This window comes from Dasypus novemcinctus, chromosome 18, assembly GCF_030445035.2.
Source record: "Dasypus novemcinctus isolate mDasNov1 chromosome 18, mDasNov1.1.hap2, whole genome shotgun sequence".
In the NCBI taxonomy this organism is placed as follows: Eukaryota; Metazoa; Chordata; class Mammalia; order Cingulata; family Dasypodidae; genus Dasypus; species Dasypus novemcinctus.
This window is the reverse complement of record NC_080690.1, coordinates 28,990,461-29,012,085: the sequence shown is the minus strand read 5'-3', so window position 1 is coordinate 29,012,085 and position 21,625 is coordinate 28,990,461. Positions and strand designations below refer to the sequence as shown.

The 21,625-nt window shown below is 33.4% G+C and overlaps 1 protein-coding gene across 1 annotated transcript in view; it reads right to left on the bottom strand.

The window, feature by feature from the left end:
• The window catches only part of CDH8 (cadherin 8), a 422,481-nt gene that overhangs the window by 3,949 nt on the left and 396,907 nt on the right, over positions 1–21,625 (bottom strand). The window lies entirely within an intron of this gene.

The following is a 21,625-nucleotide window of genomic DNA, read 5'->3' as shown; positions in this document are numbered from 1 at the left end:
ATCACCCTTGGAATTGAAACTCATTCTTTTTATAACAATCATCTTCAAGTGTCCTCTCAAGAAACATAAATTATCCCAAATCTTTATAAACAAATTTAACTTTCTCTCACTTAGCCTGTTCACTATGTAAAACTGAATGGATGGAATTACACCATATTTTGGAGGCATGTTTGAGAAGACAGACTACATGAAAATATGCCATATAGAACAATGTATTTTATTGACTCCTACAGGGAACTATGAAGAGCATCAGTCACCCCCAAGAGCATTTAAACTAACATACAACTAAAGTTCCACTTAACTACAAAGTGGAGGAGGTATGCCATATATACTACTCTTCTGAAGATAGAGAATATCCATGCTGTTCTCACAAATACATACAAAATGAGAAGTCATAGGAGTAGATAGTCAACTTTGCACTGATAAATTAATTATATAGAGATATATATTGGCTCCCCAGAGCAATACCTAAATACTTAAGGATGCTTAAGTAATGCTTAAGAACATAAACATACTTCAGTTAAAATAAAGTGTTTGGCAATAAGTAATCAGTCCTATGTTAGTCTTATTGTTCTCAAACATTTTACCCTGAAGATGAATTTTTTGCTGTCTTTTTGAACTATAATCAAACTTTATACATTACTTCATAATTTATTTTATCATTTTGATTAATGAAAGATATATATTTACTCAAAATAAGAACATCATTTTTCTCAGGTTGATATGTAATTCCATCTAAAAATATACAAACATTATTTGGATGGTTTTAACAGTGTTAATAGGGAAAATTGATTATTTCCATTGGGAAGATTTTCAAATATTAGCACGTTTGCAGAACTCAAAATACTTAACTATCTCACTGTTGAATATTAAATCAGTAATTCCCAATCACTGTTATCCAATGCCTGTTCAACAGTGATAGCTATCTGCTTCCAGAATAATCAAATACATGGACAGATATTCCATTGAAATGTATATAAATAAATTTGTTCAATCCCCTGTATCATAAAGTACTATGTTAAGATTTTAAAAAATGATAGCCACTCACCAAAATAGAATATAAATTTTTTATATGTGTTTGTGCTGTGTTTACAATATAACCAGGCCTGTAATGCTTTACTAGTCAGCAAGTATATAAAACACTCTGAATGAGTTAATACTTTTTATTTTAAATTTCCTCTGGTTGTGCTTAATTATGCAGTAATTTGAAAAGGGAAAAAATGTTTTTGTTTTTGTTTTGCAGTGATATACCAGGTGATCCTGTAATCTATATTTCTTCAACCTAGAAGGGTATTTTAGTTTGCTAAAAACTGCCAAAAGCAATATACCAAGAATGGGTTGACTTTTACAAAAGGGGTTTATTGGCTTCCAAGCTTACAGTTCTGAGACTGTGAAAGTGTCCAAATCAAGGTATCATCAGGCAATCTTTGCTCTCTAGGACCAGTATGTGGAGGAGTCTGCTGGTCTCTTTCTTCTCTTCCAAGTTCCATTGCTTCATCTTCTGGCTTCCTCTCTCCCAGATTCCATTGATTTCAGCTCCTTGACTTCATGGCTTTCTCTCTCTGCTGTTATAGCTTTTAGTCCATATATCCTTATATTCATCCCATTTATAAAGGAGTCCAGTAAGAGGATTAAGACCCATGCTGGGTCACACCCTACTGAGGAAACCTAATCAAAAAGAGGTCCCACCTACAATAGGTTTATACCCACAGGAATGGATTAGCCCTAAGGACAGGATTTTCTAAAGTCCGGAATAGCCTAAAACTATCACAAAGGGAGTGCCAGTAAGCTAAAAGCAGAGGAACATTCCCACAAAGCTGATGCAGAATATATACCTGTTATATTTTGGGAAATTTTGTGACAAGTTTGAGTACAGTTAATTATTGCAAAGAACACTTATAGATAATTTCATATACCATACTTCAAAACAAAGGAAGGAAATTGTTCTTCAAGATGCAATTAATAAAATTACAATAAACCTTTGTCTTCCCATGGTTGACATTGTTAATATGAGAAACTATTTTGCATATATTCTCTTTGAAACAGTCTATAATGATAATTTAGGATCTGAAACAGGAATATTACTTGTTGCAGAACAAAGTTATCTCCTTCACTACCTAGGAAAGCATTAGTGGAACTAACAGAAAACTCATATTTTTTTACTACTCTTGGTATTTGCATATGTCAGTCCTCCTTTTATACACAGAAAATGATTAACTGGATAAAAGAAGTATATGGATCATTTATGTTAAATTTTACCAGCCACCTTGAAGCAACGTTAATTTTCTACCTAGACATGTCCAATTACAAGCATCTTTTTGTTAGTTTCAAAGTAAATATTTGCAAGGTTATTGTTTTAAGTGTAATGCATTATCTAAATTTAAAAATTTAGATAATGAATTCTAGTATTACAAAGAAAAATGTAACTTATATTCCCAGTAACTATTATGAGATAGTCTAAAATTCTAGCATGATATATCTTTACATGATTTGAGTTTTTTAACTGAGGAAAGAAGAGCACAGAAAATTACGTATCACATGTCTTATTTCACGACATTAAAGATCTAAGTTAACCATAGGTTCCTTCTAAATTCCACATCCTTAGAAATTAAATTTACTTGAGAAAATAAATGTGAGACAATACAGTGTTAAATTGGTTTAGAAAAATAACAATGGAAAATTAATCTTTTAGTAAGACAAATACATTATTCTACTCTGATATTCATTCTAGTTTGTTACTGTAGAGTCAGATGACTAATAGCTGGGATTATTCCAAAAGAACGGCTTAAGGTAGACATTAAAAGATGGAGGAATTTGCTTCAAGAAAGAGATCAGAACTTTCAGGTAAAGAACGGGAAATCATTTATATAAGTCAAATTTTAATAACTAATAGGGACTGCCTGGAGCTTGATTCTGAGATGGATGCCCAAGTATTACAAGGGATTATTACGAAAATAACCTACCAATTTTGGTTTTAGACACTATTTAGACACGCTAAGTTAAGTTTCTGTCCATGGAGTAGGCCAAGGAGATTGCATGGTCACACATAGTAAAATAGAAGCAAGGATAATATTAGGTACACTGAATTGGGCAAGAATTCAAGACTGGAATTCACTTCCTTGGTACAAGTAAGAAAGAGAGAATAGTAAATCATGAAATATAGACTAAGGCTAGAACTCAGAGGCCCCTAAAATCTAAGACAATTTATTGCTACTTTGGGGTTTGAGATGAAGGTTTTTGGTTTTTTTTTAACAGTTCTTCTTTATTTGTTCTTATGTATGTTTCCTCTGTTATACGATATTTATCAAAGATGTTACTATAAATCACTAGATTATGTAAACTGAAAAATTAGGGACTATATTTGCAGATCCATGCAACAAATATATGTCAAAATGTCTCTGGTTTTTTGAAAATGAATTTGTAAATCATCATATGAATATTGATACAAAATTATGAACTATGGCCTTCAAAAGTAATTCCTAAATGAGAAACTTGTCATTTCAATAAATAGAGACTATTATTATATTATTAATAAAGAACATAAGACTCAATGTCATGCAATTAGAAAGTGATAGAGCTAAGATTCACTTTGGGGAATTTGATTTCAAGTTTACGCAATTACTTTGGGAAATTATGGATAATGTGTTAAACTTTTTCGTGCCATGCATTTTGGAATCATTAATTGTAATTTTAATCTTGGTTGTCTAGTAAACAGTTTGAGGATTCTTTTGCAAAAAGTGTATATTGTATGAATAGATGATATGCTTTGTGTATCCATATACATCTGAGAATAGATTGCATATTTGTTTTATTTTTAGCTGTTGTTATTGTTGTTTATTCCTGTGAAGGATTTAAAAGATGCCTAGACTGAATAAACTGTTTGGATTACCATTTTTCATCAAAACTTTTAGATGTTGTTCAATTGTCATTTCAAATTTGATGTTATGGAGGAATGTATAAGATCATTCTGAGATGTGAAAGAAATTGCTTTTTTCACTTTTAATTCAGGTTTATTTTTTGAAATTATCTATAAGCTCATATATGGAGAACATATGTCAGTATAAGCAATCTGATGTCCCTAACCCATTATTCTTTACTGTGAAATAGTATGCATAAACATATTAAATGAATACTCATGTGGCCACAATTCAGCTTGAGAAAAAGAACATAACCAGTAGAACACCATTATCAGTATAGCAGAAGCATCTTGTGGGTCCCACTCTGATTCTATTCCCCTTCCATTTTATCATCATCTTGAATTTTTAATTTAACCAGCATCTTTATGTAAAATAGAGATTAAAACTCCATAAAGTTAGAGCATATTTTTTTGTATATTTTTATGATGTGTATCTTTTACTGAGCATTATATGATTCAGCAACCTTCATAGTGATTTAAGAATTTAGGAAAACATAGCTCATTAATTTTTGCTGCTATATAGTGTTCCATTGCAAAGAACAATTACACTTTATTAATCTCTGCTCATATCTCTGGACATTTTGGGGAGTTCTGTTTTGGAGCTATTATACATAAAACTTAGATAGTGCTTTGTACATGTCTCTTGGTGTTTATATGCACAAGTTTCTACAGAATAAACACTTAGATGTGGATGCTCTATTTCGTAAGGAATGCACCTATTCATGTAATACAAAATTCCAGGAAAATTTCCTAAGTGGTTGTACTAATAGATGTAACCACCAGGTGTTCTTGTTCTATATCCATCCTAACATTTTTATTGTCTTACCCTTTAATTATACCAAATTGGTTGATTTATAATAGATTCTCACTGTAGTTTAAACTTTTTCAGGATGAACATCTTTTCATGTATTTAAAGGCTGTTTTCTTTTTTCACTTAAAGTAATGCCTATTCATGTTTTGTTCTTTTGTGTTTCTACCCTTTTGTGTTTGCTGTTTTCATTTCTTATTGATTTACTTGAGCTCTTTTATTAGGTTGAATTTTTAAAATTGCAATTCTTTTTGAAAAAAATCATCAAATATCAGCTGTTGTATACAGTTCATTTGAATATATTTAAAATGAAATTTTTAATTTTCATGTTGTAAATATCTTCCTCAAGCTTTGATTTGTTCTCTTAGACTTTAAGTTGCCTTTGATTAAAACAAAATGTTATTGATAAAGTCAAATGTATTATCTATTTATCTAATCTTATAAGAATTTTTATTATTGAATAAAAACAATATTTGATAAAAAATAGCATTCTGAGATTATCATTCTAATCTAAAAGGAATGCATTTAAACATTTACTATTGATCCTTCTATATCTATCATTTATTTTCTATATACTCCTTAAGTACATTAGAATTTCTACTAGCATTTTCTTTTTCTTCCCATTACCTGCAAGATCTGCATGGTCTAGCCCTCACCTGGTTTTCCAGCCTCAGGTCCTTCAACTTTACTCCCTTCTCTTTACATTCTAGTCAACCTGGCCTTTTCTTAGTCAAGCATCTTCCTTCTCTGTCCTTTCAGATTTGCTCTTTCAGCATTGATAGAATCTCTCTATCCTGCTTTATCCCTACTTTGTCTGGTTAATATTTATATATTCTTTATGTCTGAGCTTAAATGTCATTTCTTTTTGGATAATTTTCTTCACCTCTTCTCACCATTTCCCTATGGGAAATTAGTTACCTTGTCACATATCTTTATATTTTCAAAGAAACACTTATCACAAAGGAATAATGTAGTACTAGGAATGTGATAGACACTGGCAACAAAGAAATATACTAAGAAACTTCCATGTAACAAATAACCAATTTATGATGCATAATGAATGCTTGGCAAATATTGAATGAATGAATAAGTAAGTAATCATAAGCCACATGTTGTGGGGTTAATATTTATTCCCCTTCATGTAATTTTGTCATGGGTATTAGAAGTGATTCAAAATAAATTACAAAGTTCAATTTCAAGGTATTGGAAAACATACATAGCTTGAAGTCATATACAGAAATTTAAGAAAAATACTGATGGTTTCTAAGAAATCCTCTGTGCTTGTTTCATATCTGGTAACATGAGGAATAAATTGAGGTCTCATATATTCAAATAGAGGAGGCTCAGAGAGGAAGGAACTTGTCCTAAAGGTTATCAAACAATGTCTTGTGAAAGATGTGCACACTAGAATTTTCTTTTACTGAGCTGTGATAGGACATCTCAATTCTTCATTCAGGGGAGTACACATAGACTGAAGGAGCATATCTCCTGGTTTAGGAGGAATTTCTTCTTTATTTATTGATATTCAGTATTTGAGGCATTTTTCATAGAGTATTAATGTCCTTGTAAGAACAGTTTCTCTTAATAAATAAGTCAAAGTAGAGTAATAATTAATTCTAATTATTAGTTAAGTCTATGAAAAAAGTCTATCTAAAGAGATGGATTGTGACTATCTGGATTAGGCTTCATTTTTTTTGTTATTTGTGTAATTCTCTCATAGTACCTATCTAACTCCTTCCTTCCTTCCTCCTTTCCTTGCATTCATTTTTTTCTTAATAATAGGTAGCTATCTTTATTGTGCTTATTATTTTTTTCTTTTTTTTTCATTCCTTTTTTTTTATTGACTTTGTAATAATATTACATTAAAAATATATATGTGAGGTCCCATTCAACCCCACCCCCCCCACCCCTCCTCTCCCCCCCCCAAGAACACTCATTCCCATCATCATGACACATCCATTGGATTTGGTAAGTACATCTTTGGGCACCTCTGCACCTCATAGACAATGGTTCACATCATGGCCCATACTCTCCTCCATTCCATCCAGTGGGCCCTGTGAGGATTTACAATGTCTGGTGATTACCTCTGAAGCACCATCCAGGGCAGCTCCATGTCCCAAAGACGCCTCCACCTCTCATCTCTTCCTGCTTTTCCCCATACCCATCGTCCACCATGTCCACTTTTCCCAATCCAATGCCACCTCTTCTATGTGGACATTGGATTGGTTGTGTCCATTGCACCTCTATGTCAAGAGGAGGCTCAGATTCCACATGGATGCTGGATGCAATCCTCCCATTTTCAGTTGTAATCACTCTAGGCTCCATGATGTGGTGGTTGTCCTTCTTCAACTCCATCTTAGCTGAGTGTGGTAAGTCCAATAGATCAGATTGTAGGTGCTGGAGTCTGTTGAGGCTCAGGACCTGGCTATCACATTGTCAGTCCAGAGATTCAAATCCCCTAAATATATCTTAAGCCCCAACATTAACTGCACCTCCAGCACATTAGCATGAAAGTCTTATGAAGGGAGATCCCATCTGAGTCCAGATTCATCACACATAAACACCATTTCCAAAGAGGGGCCATCTGCCCTGGTAGTTAACCTCATCGGCCATGACCATAACTCCCATGGGTCTCTTTAGCCCTCAAAGGAACCAATATCTGGGGGTTGTATCTGCTTTATCTGTCTCTCTGACTCTGCTCAGTTGTGCATGAGGGCAATCCTTCTGCCAGCCTCCAGACTCTTTTTTAGAAACTCGTAGCCATATAAACTCATTTTTCCTTTCCATTTCCCCCTTACTTTAGGTCAAACAGCATTTTAAAGTCATGGTATTTTATGTAGACATGGATATTCTGTATTGTGCTTATTATTTGAATAACCCATTGTCCTTTTTTTTTTTTTCCAGATCAAGTAAAAGAGGGAAGTCCAAATTGTCTGTTTAGTCCAGGGTAATTCATCTGTTTTCACACTGATACAGAAATTTTATTTGGCCTAGTCTTCTTTATTTGAAAGCAAGGAGTTGTAGCTGAATTAAGGATTTTATATTTATTATCTCTAATTTTTTCACAACTCTTGTCTAGATCATCAAGTGTGGAGTAAATGTGTCACTTGAACACAGATATGCTGATATAAGAGTTGTTGTTTAATGACTGCAAAATGCTGCCTCCTTTTTAATTTGAAATATTTTTATGTCATGTAGATAAATTTTGGTGCTCATGGATTCCAAATTAGTTATGCATTGAAATATGTGAAGCAATCATTATGATATATTCCTGAAATTAGAATTGTTCAAAAAAAATCTTCTTGCTTTCAAAATGTGTTTGTAAGTACAGCTACAAAAGGACAGAGGAAAAAACAAATTAGGACTATATTATTGATCATATCAACAGTGATTATAATCATTTTAATAGATTTTTATCAAATTTTAATGTTAAATACTGTTATAAAATTTTGAATTAAAATATATAACAAGAGAAATGTGATAGTTTTATTTCATATTGTTAATTATCTTTCATGTATCTTATTCCTGGATTTTATATTTTGCACTTTTTAAATATTTCCTTTGATACCAAAACAGTTTAAATGTAAGGAAAATGTAGCTTTCATTAACTGAATTATATATTTTAATGTGCTTATTAATATTGTTTATAGTGTTTTATCAAATCAACACTGTGGGTATATCTGGACAATATCATTGTGGCATCATGAAAATATAAATCCAATCCTCAAAATTAAAAAAAAAAAAGTAGGGCTGAGAATTCTCTCTGAATGTTGGTATCACTTCCTCTTTTAAGGCCTTCAACTGACTGGATAAGATGTCACTCATTGTTGATGGCAATCTCCTTGAGTGATTATAGATATAACCATCCATCTATGCAATCAATTTACTGATGATTAAAATCCATAAAATGTCCTTGTATTACAATTAGCCCAGTGTTTGCTTGACCAAACAACTGGGTACCATTACCTGGATGAGTTGACACATTAGCCCAGGGGTTCTTAACAAGGGATCCATGAGCTTGAAATGAAATCCAAAGAAACATTATTCTTATGGGGATTTGTTGGTGCAGGTGTGATGTATTTATTAAATAATGCACAGCATAGTGTGGGCTAGATATAGGGTCCTCGGTTTTCACATGACTGGCAAAGGGGTCTGTGGAACAAAAAAAGGTTAAGAACCCCTACAGTTTAGGCTAACCATTACACCAAGGAAAAAGCTGGAAGAGTCCAAGAACAGATTCTCTCCTAGCCTCTCTACAGAGGGAGCATGGATTGATTTTGGATGCCAGGCCTCTAGAAGTATGAGAGAATAAATTTCTGTTGTTTGAATCTTCCAAGTTGTGATGATTTGTTATGGCAGCCCTAGGAAACAAAGAGTATTGTAAATCTGGTTAATTATATTTGTGATTTACAGAGGCAGAACAAGGAGTTCTTATTCCCATTTCATATACAAGGAACAGGGATATTTAAAGATAAAATGACTTTCTCAAGGTTTCTGAGCTTGAAGCTAAGGTTTAAAACCAAGTCCAGTATATTTTCTATAATTTCTCACTAGAGCTCATGAGTAAAACAAAAAAGAAAAAGTGTGTGGAGGGAGGTTTTAGAGCACATTATAAAACTCTACTTACCATGCCATGGCACAGTAAATAGACACAAGAAGAAAACCAAGTAGCCAAGGCCATTGATAGAAAACAGTATAAGTATTTTTGGAGGGATCAAAAGATATTCCATATAACACTGTATAGATCTAAATTCCATAGTTCGAGACTAACATAACATAACATAACATAACGTAACATAATATAACATAACCATGAATTAATTATGCAAGAAGTAGTGAATTTTTTCTGAAGTTTCCAATGATTATTTTATTTTATTTTATTTTTTCCTGTTGGATTATTTGTTAAAGATACAGAGATTATACAAATATCAAATAAAAAATATAGGGGACTCCCACCTAGAGAGGAGTACACCTTTTACAGAGTTCAAGTTCTATGTTAGAGTCAGTCACACTGTCCAAGGTTTTCTGAATTTGATGCTTTTTCCCCTTGCACTTAAATTTTCATGCTTGCTTGCACTCAGATTGCTCTATGTACTTTTTTTCAGATTCTTTAAAGCTCTGAGGAACAGCAGATTTATTCTACTCTACATACACAGTGGGGAGTTAGGGGTGAAGACCAATATTATCGTTGTTTTATCTGAGTAATGCCTGCATTAACTAATCCACTGGAAAGTGAAAACTATACCAAGAACCAAGTTTTATTTCCTTTAAATGAAACTTTAGAACTTTTATAAATATCATATCAAGTCTGAATAAGAATATTTCTATTTGGATTTATGAAAAAATGTAAAAAATGAATTATTTTTTAGCATGCAAGCTGCTTAGGGCAAATTCAAAGAAAACAAACAAATAAGCAAGCAAAAATCAAGGCCCTTAATGGAATTTCTTATGAATATCTCAGAAAACAACCTAGCAATGGTTTCAAATCCTGTTGTTATAAGGGTAGCAAAGTCAGGGGAGTGACTTTTTCACTGCATCTCTTTTGAATGCATAGATGCCTCTATATATTTAAGGAATTGGGAGTTAGAAATTAATTCATTTTGCGCTGGACCTGATAAATCTGAGCTCATTAACATACTTGATATAAAGGGTAGTTGGGCCAGAAAGTGAGATTATTTTCAAATAGCAGTTTAAATGAAATATACATTGTGTCCAAGATATTGGAATCATTAAATATAGTGAGTGGAGAACTAAGATGAAAGGAAGTACAAGAAGTAGTTTGTTATTGAAATAACCTTCTTTGAATTGAAAGAGCTTAAGGATCTATGAAAATCACTTCATTATATCCCATAAGCTCCCTGAGTATTTTGTATTGCATGCATGAAAATAAGACATAAAATGCCATACCAGACAAGCCACCCAAAATCTTACAAATGCATTTCCCTTTGCCATATCTCATGCATCCAACTCAATTTCTTTTAAGTCCAAATCGACACATTCAATTAATTTGATTTTTCAGTGCCTACTATCCACAAGACATCACAGGCAGAAGAGATACAGCACTGTCAGAGGAAAGACTTTCTTGGCACACATCCCACTTAACATACTGGGGAGAAATATATATATACACATATATTGCATTTTTATGTCCCATCATCTAGACTATAAGACTCTTTGTAGCAAAGATTTTTGTCGTCTTTACTGAGTGTGTCTCCACTGCCTATCAGGTGTCACTATGTAGAAGTCTCTGTGTTAAGGATTCAATTAATCCTTGTTGAATGAATGGATGAATGGATGAATGAAGATATGCTAATTGAACTCAAGGAATGTATGACCCTGAAGGAGAGAGAAAAACAAAATATAACTAGTTAAAATATCAGGCAGCTGGTAGTTTACTTTCTAATTGTGCCCCCTGCCCTTCCATTTCTGTTTCTGTACTCTGTGGTCCACTATGCTTTCAGAACCTCTAATTAAAATATCTGTCAGATACAAATGAGGGAAAGCCTCACAGAAAGAGCAGAATGTGGGCTGGATTTAGATGAAGGGCTGGTTTGTTAAAGTAAGGAAAAACAGAGAACAGCTTTCCCTCTTCCCCCTGCATCTCCTATATTTCTGTTAATAGGTTTTCTATCCTCAGTCCTTTTCCTTAACCTCTTTACAAACACTTGGAACCTCATCCAATTATCTGAGCTCAAGAACCAGACTATTTCTTTATAAAACTTCAGCTTTATGTCTTCTCCATTTACTTATTGGGAGTGTCCATCTGCAAGTTCTATACCACAAGTTCATTCTTTCACTAATGGACCTACTTATTTTTATTCCTCTTCTTGCCCATTTCCAAAAATCTCTTTCTTGGTTACTTTTGTCACCATGTTTCTGGTTACAAAATATTAGGGCTGCAAGATTTTGTACATTTCTCTGCCTAGCCTGCAATAACCTCACATCTTCTTTGTTCATGTAGGGAAGATCTATCACCCTTCAGGAATCAGCTGAAAATTTACTACTTCCTTGATGAAGGAGGCAGAAGGAACAACAGTCTTGTGCTCAGAGATGTAATGTTATTTTATTATAAAGTAAATGTAAAGTAAATATAATGCTCTTGATTGGTTTGTTGAATAAATATGTTAGAGGAATCTGTGAATATAAGTGAGTCAAAATGACTAGCGGGAACTTGAGAAGTCCAAATCATAGCTAATCCTACATGAACTGAGTACAAGAGAAGCCTATATCACTGATCATACGTTTATTATCACACTGTTTTGAAAAAATTAAGTGCCTATTATATACTAGTCCCTGATCTATTTGGCCTTCTTTGACACTCCAAATTTTAAGACCATTTAATTAACACTTGTGTCTGAGCCATGCAAACAGAAGCCAAGTGAAAAATTCAGGTAGCAATTCAGACCCAAATATATGAGCATGTTAAAATTACACATCCTTGGGTTTATCCCAAAATCAACTGAACAAGAATTTCTGGGGATGAGGCCTGGCCATCTGCATTTAAAATGAAATTTTTTGTGTAAAAGTCTTCTGAGATGATTGAGAGCTATTGCATTCTATTCCACTTCTCCCCTTACATGTTAGTGGTTACTGACTTAGCCAACTCTTTAGACTATGCTAGGGAAGCTACTTTGTTTCAGGTTCTGTAATCCAGTAGGGTTTGCAGCTGATAGCAATTTCCTTGAGTAATTTCTTCTTTCCTGGTTTTGTGGTAACAAGCTGCTAAAAAAGAAGGGAACTGATGCAAGAAAATGGGGCATCCCTTAGTGAACTGAAGTCCAGTATTTGTCCTTTTAAAATGTAGTATATTTTATTAAAACAGCTTGGCTAAACATATATCTCTGCGCATAAGTCTTAACATATAGTGAGGTAAGTGGATGGAAAGCAGTTATGGAGATAAAATTATCATTCAAGGAAGGATCATGTTATCATTCCTCCCAGGTTGCTGAGACTGGCATGCACCTTTGAATCTTAAAATCCACATTCTTTATAATATTGGAAACAGTACTATTTTTGATCATACAAAAATGGCTTTACATTAAAGGTCAAACTACTCTGTTTTCCCTCAAACTCATCCACCTATTAACAGGTTAAAATATGGATGGAGAGACCAGAAAGAAAATGATTGAAAAAAAAGATACCTGTGTAGGTCACCCTTATGATTGAAATAGAAATCACATCAAACTCATTCGAACTCTTTTTATTGAAAGTGTAATCTGATAAAATTCCCTATTGTTATACACTATAGAGAAATCTGAATACATTTTGAAGTCATGCATGATTTCATTTTAATACTTTCTGTTAAAATAAAAGGGAACTTTTTGGATGAGTCTTTTAAAGTATCTTCAGGATGATAGTTGATTTTTTCAAGCTTGTCATCTCCTGTTGAAAATGGATGTGTGGGACTTGCTAGCACTGGGCAAAAATATACATATCCCTACCATCAAATTCTGCTTTCCATATTTTAGAATTATAAGTGGTATGATTAACAAGTAGAGGAAGTTTAAGGAATTTGCATCCTTTTGAACATCCTGATTCCTGAAGACTTTATGGTAAGAGTAATTTCTTTTTCTCCAGAATCATTTTCTAAACCATATTAGTGCTCAGGTTCCAGCATCACAATTAAATGTGTATCCCAATTTCATTTTCACTTGTTTGAATTTTAAAATAATTTTCCCAGGTCTTAATCTTGGTTTAACACCTTTCTTTAAGATGAGCTTCTACTGGAAGGCTCAGTGTTGGAATATAAAGTAAATTGTAAGGAACTAAGAAGATAAATATTGAGAAATATAGTAAGATTTTAAGATGCATGTTGAAGGAAATTCCCAAAATGGAATATGAGACTCTAATCCAGATGCGTTATAAAATGGTTTTCAAGGAAATGTTCTACTTACAAAAGTATAAATCCACTGGTCAATAGTTTTAGACATCCATGCTTGATTTAAAACATTATCTTAATCAAAGGCAATCCCAAGCTCTAGGTTGAACTCAACATCTTCCCGACTCACCTAAGAATAAGTCACAACCCGTTAAGGAAATGTTAACCGTTCTGAATCAGGTTCAGACCTAGCTGGATGATGAATCCTAGTGAGAAAACCTGCCTGATATAGCTTTCTATCTTTACATCTCTTATGTCTAGATTAGACTGGGCACACAGGAGACAATATTGAATTGCATAAAATTTCCTATTTTATCTTTATGTTTAAGCCTTTTTACTTCAAGATAATTGAAGTCATTTTATTGACTTTTATCTCTTTTTTTTTTCCTTGTTGACTTTTCTTTCCGCCCTATAGGCTTTTCACATGTATGTGTATTGACCAAATGGGAACACATATATTCCCACTATTAAGCAGAAAACTTGAGAGTTTGATAAGATATTACCCTTATCACTTCAGGATGCATCTCATTAATCAACAGCTATCTCAACTCTTTCTTTAAATAAATCTATTTTTCGTCATGTCTTCTTTCTCCAACTGTGATTTTGGTTTTTTCTAAGATGAATTCTTCACAGTTCCATGATACTTTATACTTTTCCTTGATTTGTAGTTCTAGCTATATATATCTAGTATTGCATCTTTTATCATTGTACTAAACAGTTTGTTAAACAATTACGACAGGAATGACTCATGCATATGAGAAATGTACACATATAACTGACTATTGAACATGACACAATTTCTTCTTTCCTGTCCTTGAAAGAAATTTGGGGTAAATATTAAAACTTTGAGTTTTAATGGCAAGGGTGCTTCCTCTCAGTCATTTCAAAGTAGCATCCAAAATTCCCAGGAAAGGAAAGCCCAAACAGAAAATGACAGTCTCTCTGAGCTGAGAGCTGAAGAAAGGGGTTTGATAACAGTGCAATAGCTGGAATTTTGAAGAGTAAGTGCCAGAGAGGGGAAAGCTATACAATAAAAGAGTTTGAGATATTTGCCTGTGGCACTCCTTGAGTCTTGAATACAAAGCCAGATAAGCATAATGGGAGACCTCAAGAGCCCACAGCAAAGAAAAATTACTGGGGAAAGAATAACTACGAGGGAGCTATAGGCTGCAAATAGCACAGGTTTGGGAAATATTTGATTTCTGTGCATCCAGAGTACAGAGACATCACTGTAAACAAAGTTATTCTGCAGAGAAACCAGAAAAATTTAAAAAGTAGGGCTCAACCAACCTTAGAGTAATGGCTCCTCTACAACGGCCCTAGTAATGTTTTAAAAAGTTATCTCTGAGAGGATCAAGCTGGTCTACGATTCAATTAATTTTTGTAAAACAAAACTGAATGATAAGAAATATAACAAAATCTAGATATAGCCACTAATATACTAACTGTCCAGGATCCAAACAAAATTATAAGACATGTAAAGAAACAGAAAAACGTGGCCTATAACCAGGAGAAAAACAGTCAATATAAACCAAACTAGAAATGACAGAACTGATGAAAAAATCACTAAAAAATAAGTAAATAAAAGAACTATATAAGCATATACAAGCATATTTAGGGATAGAAAGGAAAAGTAAGCATCAAAACAAACAACATAAACACAACCCTAAGAGAAATTGGATATATATAACACATCAATATCCTATTGAAGCAGGCTAGTAAGATAGGGAATGGATGGTTCTGGACCCTGGCAAGAAATCCACATGGACATTAATAACCCCAAGATGGCTGCTGGAAGACACGCCCCCCCCACACACACACACACACCCCACAAGAGTCTGCCATTCAGAACAAGATTTCCTCCAGAAACTAGGAGAAGCACTGGATATTCCCCAAGGACTTTATCATTGGTCCCTCCCAGGGGATTGATGAGTGGGCTCATCAATCAAAACAGCAACGCAACTGGACCTCTGCCCCTGACATTAGCAAAGGGGCAGAATAATTAATGCTTTAAAAAGCAAGCATGAAGACCTCTTGCTGTCTTGACTTTGCCCTGACCCGGTGCCAGTCCTGGTGCCAGTCTTGCCTTGTCCCTGCCTTCTGTGCTCTGCTTTTGCTGTGTTCCCCTGCATGAATCAAAACACAAGCAAAACCTGGGCATTGATAATCTTTAATGGGGAATTGTAGTCTGTAAATTAGCCCTCTTTACCATTTTTCAGCCCCTTCTTCTCTAACTGGGACCCATGATCTGTTATTTTCTCCCATTTCTCTTCCCTCCCTACCTTAATAAATTACTGGCCTAACTCACCTGACATGCTCTTGAAATTAATTTCTGCAGCATACTATACTATTTATACTATTTATAGTTATACTATATATATTTATATATATATATTTATAGTTATACTATATGTAGTATAACTATATATAGTTATACTATAGCTAAAAATTATAAGTTCGGAAATGAAATTTCACTCAATGGACTTAATTAGGCATTGCAGGAGAAAGGATCAATAAATTTAAAGGGATTGCAATAGCAACTATCCGAAATAAAGCATAGAACTTAAAAAAAGAAGAAAAAATGGGAAAAAAGAACCAAAGTCTCAGTGACCCATAATACAATTCCAAGTGGTTCAGTATATCTGTAATTAAAGGTCCACAAGAGAGGAGGGGATCAAGGAAGGAAGACAGGAAAGAGGGAAGGGAAGGAAGGCAAAATAAGTTCTGTCATCAACAGATCTACACTGAGTGACATATTAAAAGGAAGTTATTCAGTTTGAAGGAAATTATTCCAGCTAGAATAAGGATCTATAGAAAAGAAATAAAAATTTCTAGAAATGACAGATATATGGGTAATTAAAAAGAATGGCATTTTCCCCTCATTTAATTTTTTTATAATTAATACGAACTGAGTAAACAAAAATAATGGAGAATTATAGGTTTATTACATATAAAGAAATAGAGTCCAAAATAGTACTAGCACAAAGGACAAGACAGGAGAAAGATAAATGGAAACACAGAATTGTAAGACTTTTTTCGTTATATATGTAATGGTATAATACTTTTTGAAGGCGAACGTTTAAGTTAAAGACAAATATTGTAACCCTTCGGACAATTAATAAAATAATAACAACAACAACAACAATAATAAATTAGCTATTCCTTATAAGTCAACAGAAGATATAAAATGTAGCACAAAAAATAGTCAATTAATTCAAAACAAGGTAGTTTAAAAGAAAGGGAGAGAGAAAAAAAGAGAATGGGCAAGAAACAAAATAGTATCTTGTTTCATAAAACAATAGCAAAATCTACATCACAGTTGAATAGACTAAATCCTCAAATAAAAAGGCTGACAGTGCATGACTGTATTAAAAGAACCAATGATAATGCTAGTTACATGTATTTTTAAAACACTCTATTTATAAGGACCAATTGAGGTTAAAAAGGAAAATGATTTTTAAAAATGGAAAATAGTAGGAAAAATATATCATGAAAACTCTAATCATAAGAAAGCTAGGGTGGGTATGTTAATATCATAAGGAAGTTGGATTGGCTATGTTAATATCAGACAAAATAGGTCTTAGAACAAATAATGTCATCAGTGATAAAGACAGACATTTCATACTGATGAAAAAGTCAATTCATCTGGGAAATATAATAATTCTAAATATGTATGACTCAATAATATAATTTCAAAATACAATTATTAAAAACTGACAAAATTGGGAAGCAGATGTGGCTTAAACTACTGTACTCCCATCTATCAGAGTTTGATACCTAGGCCCTCCTGGTGAAGGCAAGCTGGCCTGCACCGCAAGCTGGCCCATGCAGAGTGCCAACCCGTGCAGGAGTGCCAGTCAACGTGGAGAGTTGACACAGCAAGATGATGCAACAAAAAGAGACACAGAGAAGAGACATTAAGAGATTTAGCAGACCAGGGAACTGAGGTGGCACAAGGGAATGATGACCTCTCTCCCACTCCAGAAGGTCCCAGGGTCAGTTCCCAGAGCCGCCTAATTAAAATACAGAAGAACACAGAGTAAATGGACACAGAAAGCAGACAATGAAGGGAACGGAGAGAAAGAAATAAATCTAAAAAAAAAAAAAAAAAAAAAAAGAAACCAACAAAATTGAAAGGAGAAATAGACAATTCCAAAATAGTTTGAGATTTTGCCATTCCTCTTGCAGTAACTGATAGAAAAAGTAGAGAGAAAAATAGAAAAGATATAGAATTCTGATGAATCTGATATTTTATTAACCAACTTTAATTATCTTGGAACTTACATTCTGTTAAAATGCACATGAAGAGTCACCAAGATAGAGATATTATGGGTATTTAAAAATTATCCACACAAAAAAAATATGTTCTCTGATCATAAAATAATTTAGAATGCTAAATAAATAAATAAATCCAGAACATTTCCAAATTGCTGGGAGTAAGACATCATGCTTCTAAGTAATCTATGGGTCAAAGAAGTATTTACTAAGAAAATTAGAATATATTAGAATATATTTTGAGCTATGAGAGTGCAAAAACAGCATATCAAAATGTGTGGGATAGAAACAAACAAATATTTAAGAAAAATTTAGTGTTAAATGCTTATATTAGAAATAATTAAGAGTTTTAAGCCAGTGACCTAAATTTCTACCATAAAGAAGCTAGAAAATGAAGAACAAATTAAGTCCAAAGTATAGAGAAGAAAGGATACAACAAAGACAAAGACATGACTGAGTATAAATGAACTAATAGATAAACAATATAAAAACCATTAATGACATCACACGATGGTTATTGGAAAAGGCAAATTTAAAAATCACATTAGAAATACTTAACTAGGCTAATAATGAAGAAGAAGAAAATATAGATTACAAATTTCTGGCATGAAATAAGGGAATGACAGTCGATTTCATGAAAGTAAACTCTACAACTTAGATGAATTGTCCAAATTCCTTGACATTCTTTATTTTTTTAATGTTACATTAAAAAAATATGAGGTCCCCGTATACTCCCCAGCCCCCTCACCCCACTACTCCCCCCATAACAACAACCTCCTCCATCATCATGAGACATTCATGGCACTTGGTGAATACATCTCTGAGCACCGCTGCACCTCATGGTCAATGGTCCACACCATAGCCCACACTCTCCCACAGTCCTCCCAGTGGGCCATGGGAGGACATACAATGTCCAATAACTGTCCCCAGACAGTTACCCAGGACAATTCCAAGTCCCGAAAATGCCCCCACCACATCTTTTCCTCCCACTCCCTATCCCCAGCAGCCACCATGGCCACTTTCTCCACACCAATGCCACATTTTCTTAAATTGCCAAAACTGATTCAAGAAGCAATCGAAATTCTGAATAGGTAACTATAAAGTTTCCCAGAAAGAAAACCACAATCGCAGATGGCTTCACTGGTGAATTCTACCACACATTTATCTTACATAAAAACCTTTCACATAACAGAAGACAAAGCATTGCCCAACACATTTTATGAGGCCATTACTGCCCTGATACCAAAACTAGCAAAACTTTATTACAAGAAAACACACACACACACACACACACCCATACACACCACCTATCTGTATCTCCGCTGGTACACTAGCATATATTTAAAAGCCAGTGTTCCTAGTTTCCTAATGTAAGGGAGGCAGTACCATGTTTTTTAGCATTTGCCCGTTTATATGGTGTAGATAGTACATTTCGACCACCTCACCAAATTCTTGAAACTTTAACAATTGATTATGAGCCAGTACAAACCAGTTCCAATAGACCACTGAGTATCTTTCATTTACGTACATCTACACATTCTTAAGACAATTTTAGAAATTTGAATAAAAATGACCTTAACAGGACCCCAATGTTTCTTCTCCCAGGAATGCAGTGTTCTTTAAAAAAACAAAAACAAAAAAACTCTGAAAATGAATCACCAGTTTAATATAACAAGGGAGGAAAAATCACATGATCATTTCTAAAGATAGATATGATAAATTAAGCACTGATTTACAATAAAAATTTTCAGCAAACTATAACTAGAAAGGACTTTCCTCAACCTGAAAAAGGCCTTCCATTAAAAAAAAACAAACAAACTTGCATCTAACATCATACAAAATGGTGAAAGACAAAATATTTTTCCTCACAACCATCAGCAAGTATGAATATTCATTTACCTCTTATTTTCAATATTCTATTGAAGGCCCTAGCAAGAACAATAAGGCAAAAAAAGACCTAGGGATTGGAAATGAAGGTATAAACTGTTTTATCCACAGGTAACATACGAATAAGCATCAAAAATCCTAAGTAATATATCAAGTCATTGGAAGTATTAAGTAGAAACAGCAAAATCACAGCATATAAGGTTAATATACAAATATACATCATATCTTTACAATCAAATAACAAAAATGGCAAATGAACTTAAAAACTAATATAATTTACAATAACATTAAAGACATAATCAACAGAAATAAATTTAGTAAAACATGCTTAAGACCTGTACTCTGAAGGCTACAAAACATTGCTGAAAGGAATTAAATAATAACAATTATTTTCATAAGAAATGGAAAGATACACCATGCTTACATTGGTTATTCATTGTTTTTAAGTTGTAGATTTACTCCAGATTGATTTATAGAGTCAAGAAAATAGCAAATAAAATCCAAGCAAGCTTTTTTTTTTTTTTTGGTAGAAATTAGCAAGCTGATTCGAAAATTTATTTGGAAATTGTAAAGATGCAACATAGAAACTTAAAAAAGAACAGATTTGGAGGACTTATATAACCTCAAGATTTACTATTCACTAGGTAAATAAAGATGTTTTACTGATGTTAATATAGATATTTAGGTCAATGCACTAGAATAGACAATCAGGAAAGAGACCCATACATATACTGTTGATAGATTTTGACAATGATGTCAAGGTGATTCAGTGGGGTAAAAGAGAGTTTCTTTTTTACAAATGATGCTAGAACTCTGGATATCTGTCTGTAGGAACACAAGAAAACCCTTATCCCACATCATAAAAAAAATTAACTTGAAATATATCACTTAAACATAAAACTGAAATGCTAAAGTTTCAAAAAAAAAAGAATTTTCAATCTTCACAACCTTCGGATAAGCTAAGAAGCAAGGATATATTAGGCCACAAAAAATGTTACTAATTAAACATCTTGAGTTATATTCACCAAATTTTAAAACTTCTCTCTATACCATTAATAAAATGAAGTTGAATTTTATCCATGAAAGATTAAGTTCAACTCATAATTCCTGGGCCTGTGAATGTGAATTTATTCGGAAATAGGGTCTTTGAAGTTATTAAAGATGAGACAGAATGAATTGATGAGCCAGAATGAATTGGGATGTCCCTTATTCAATATGAGTGATGTCCTTATAAAAAGAACTGGACACAGGAAGACTGACAGGGGAGAATGCCGTGTGACAAGTAAGGCAGGGAAGACCACGGTTTGCAGACAAGTCACCTCCAGAAGCCAGGAGAAAAGCATGGAACAGGTTCTTCCCTGCAGACTTCAGAAGCACAACCCTGCTGACACATTGATTTTGGCCTTCTAATCTCCACAACTGTAATTTAATAAATTTCTGTTGCCTTAAGCCACTCAGTTTATGGACTTAACAAACTACTAAGATAATATAGATATAATGTGATACAGGACTTTTTTGACCCTGAATAAATTTAAATTCAATAGTAAGAAGGCAAGCAAACCAATAAAAATAGGCAAAAGTTTTGAACACACTTTACAAAAGAAGAAATTGAATGGCAACTAGGCACTGAAATGATGTTGCAAATCACTAGCTATCATGGAAATTCAAACCACAATGGATTCCTTAAACACCTACTTGAGTGGTTAATATAAACTGCAAACAAAGTCCACTACCAAGGGTTGGCAAAGATAGGGAGCAAATAGAGTGCTCATATTGCTAGCAATAGTGTAAAATGGTAGCATCACTTTAGAGAATTACCTCACAGTTTCTTATAAATTTAAATATATACTTACCATATAAC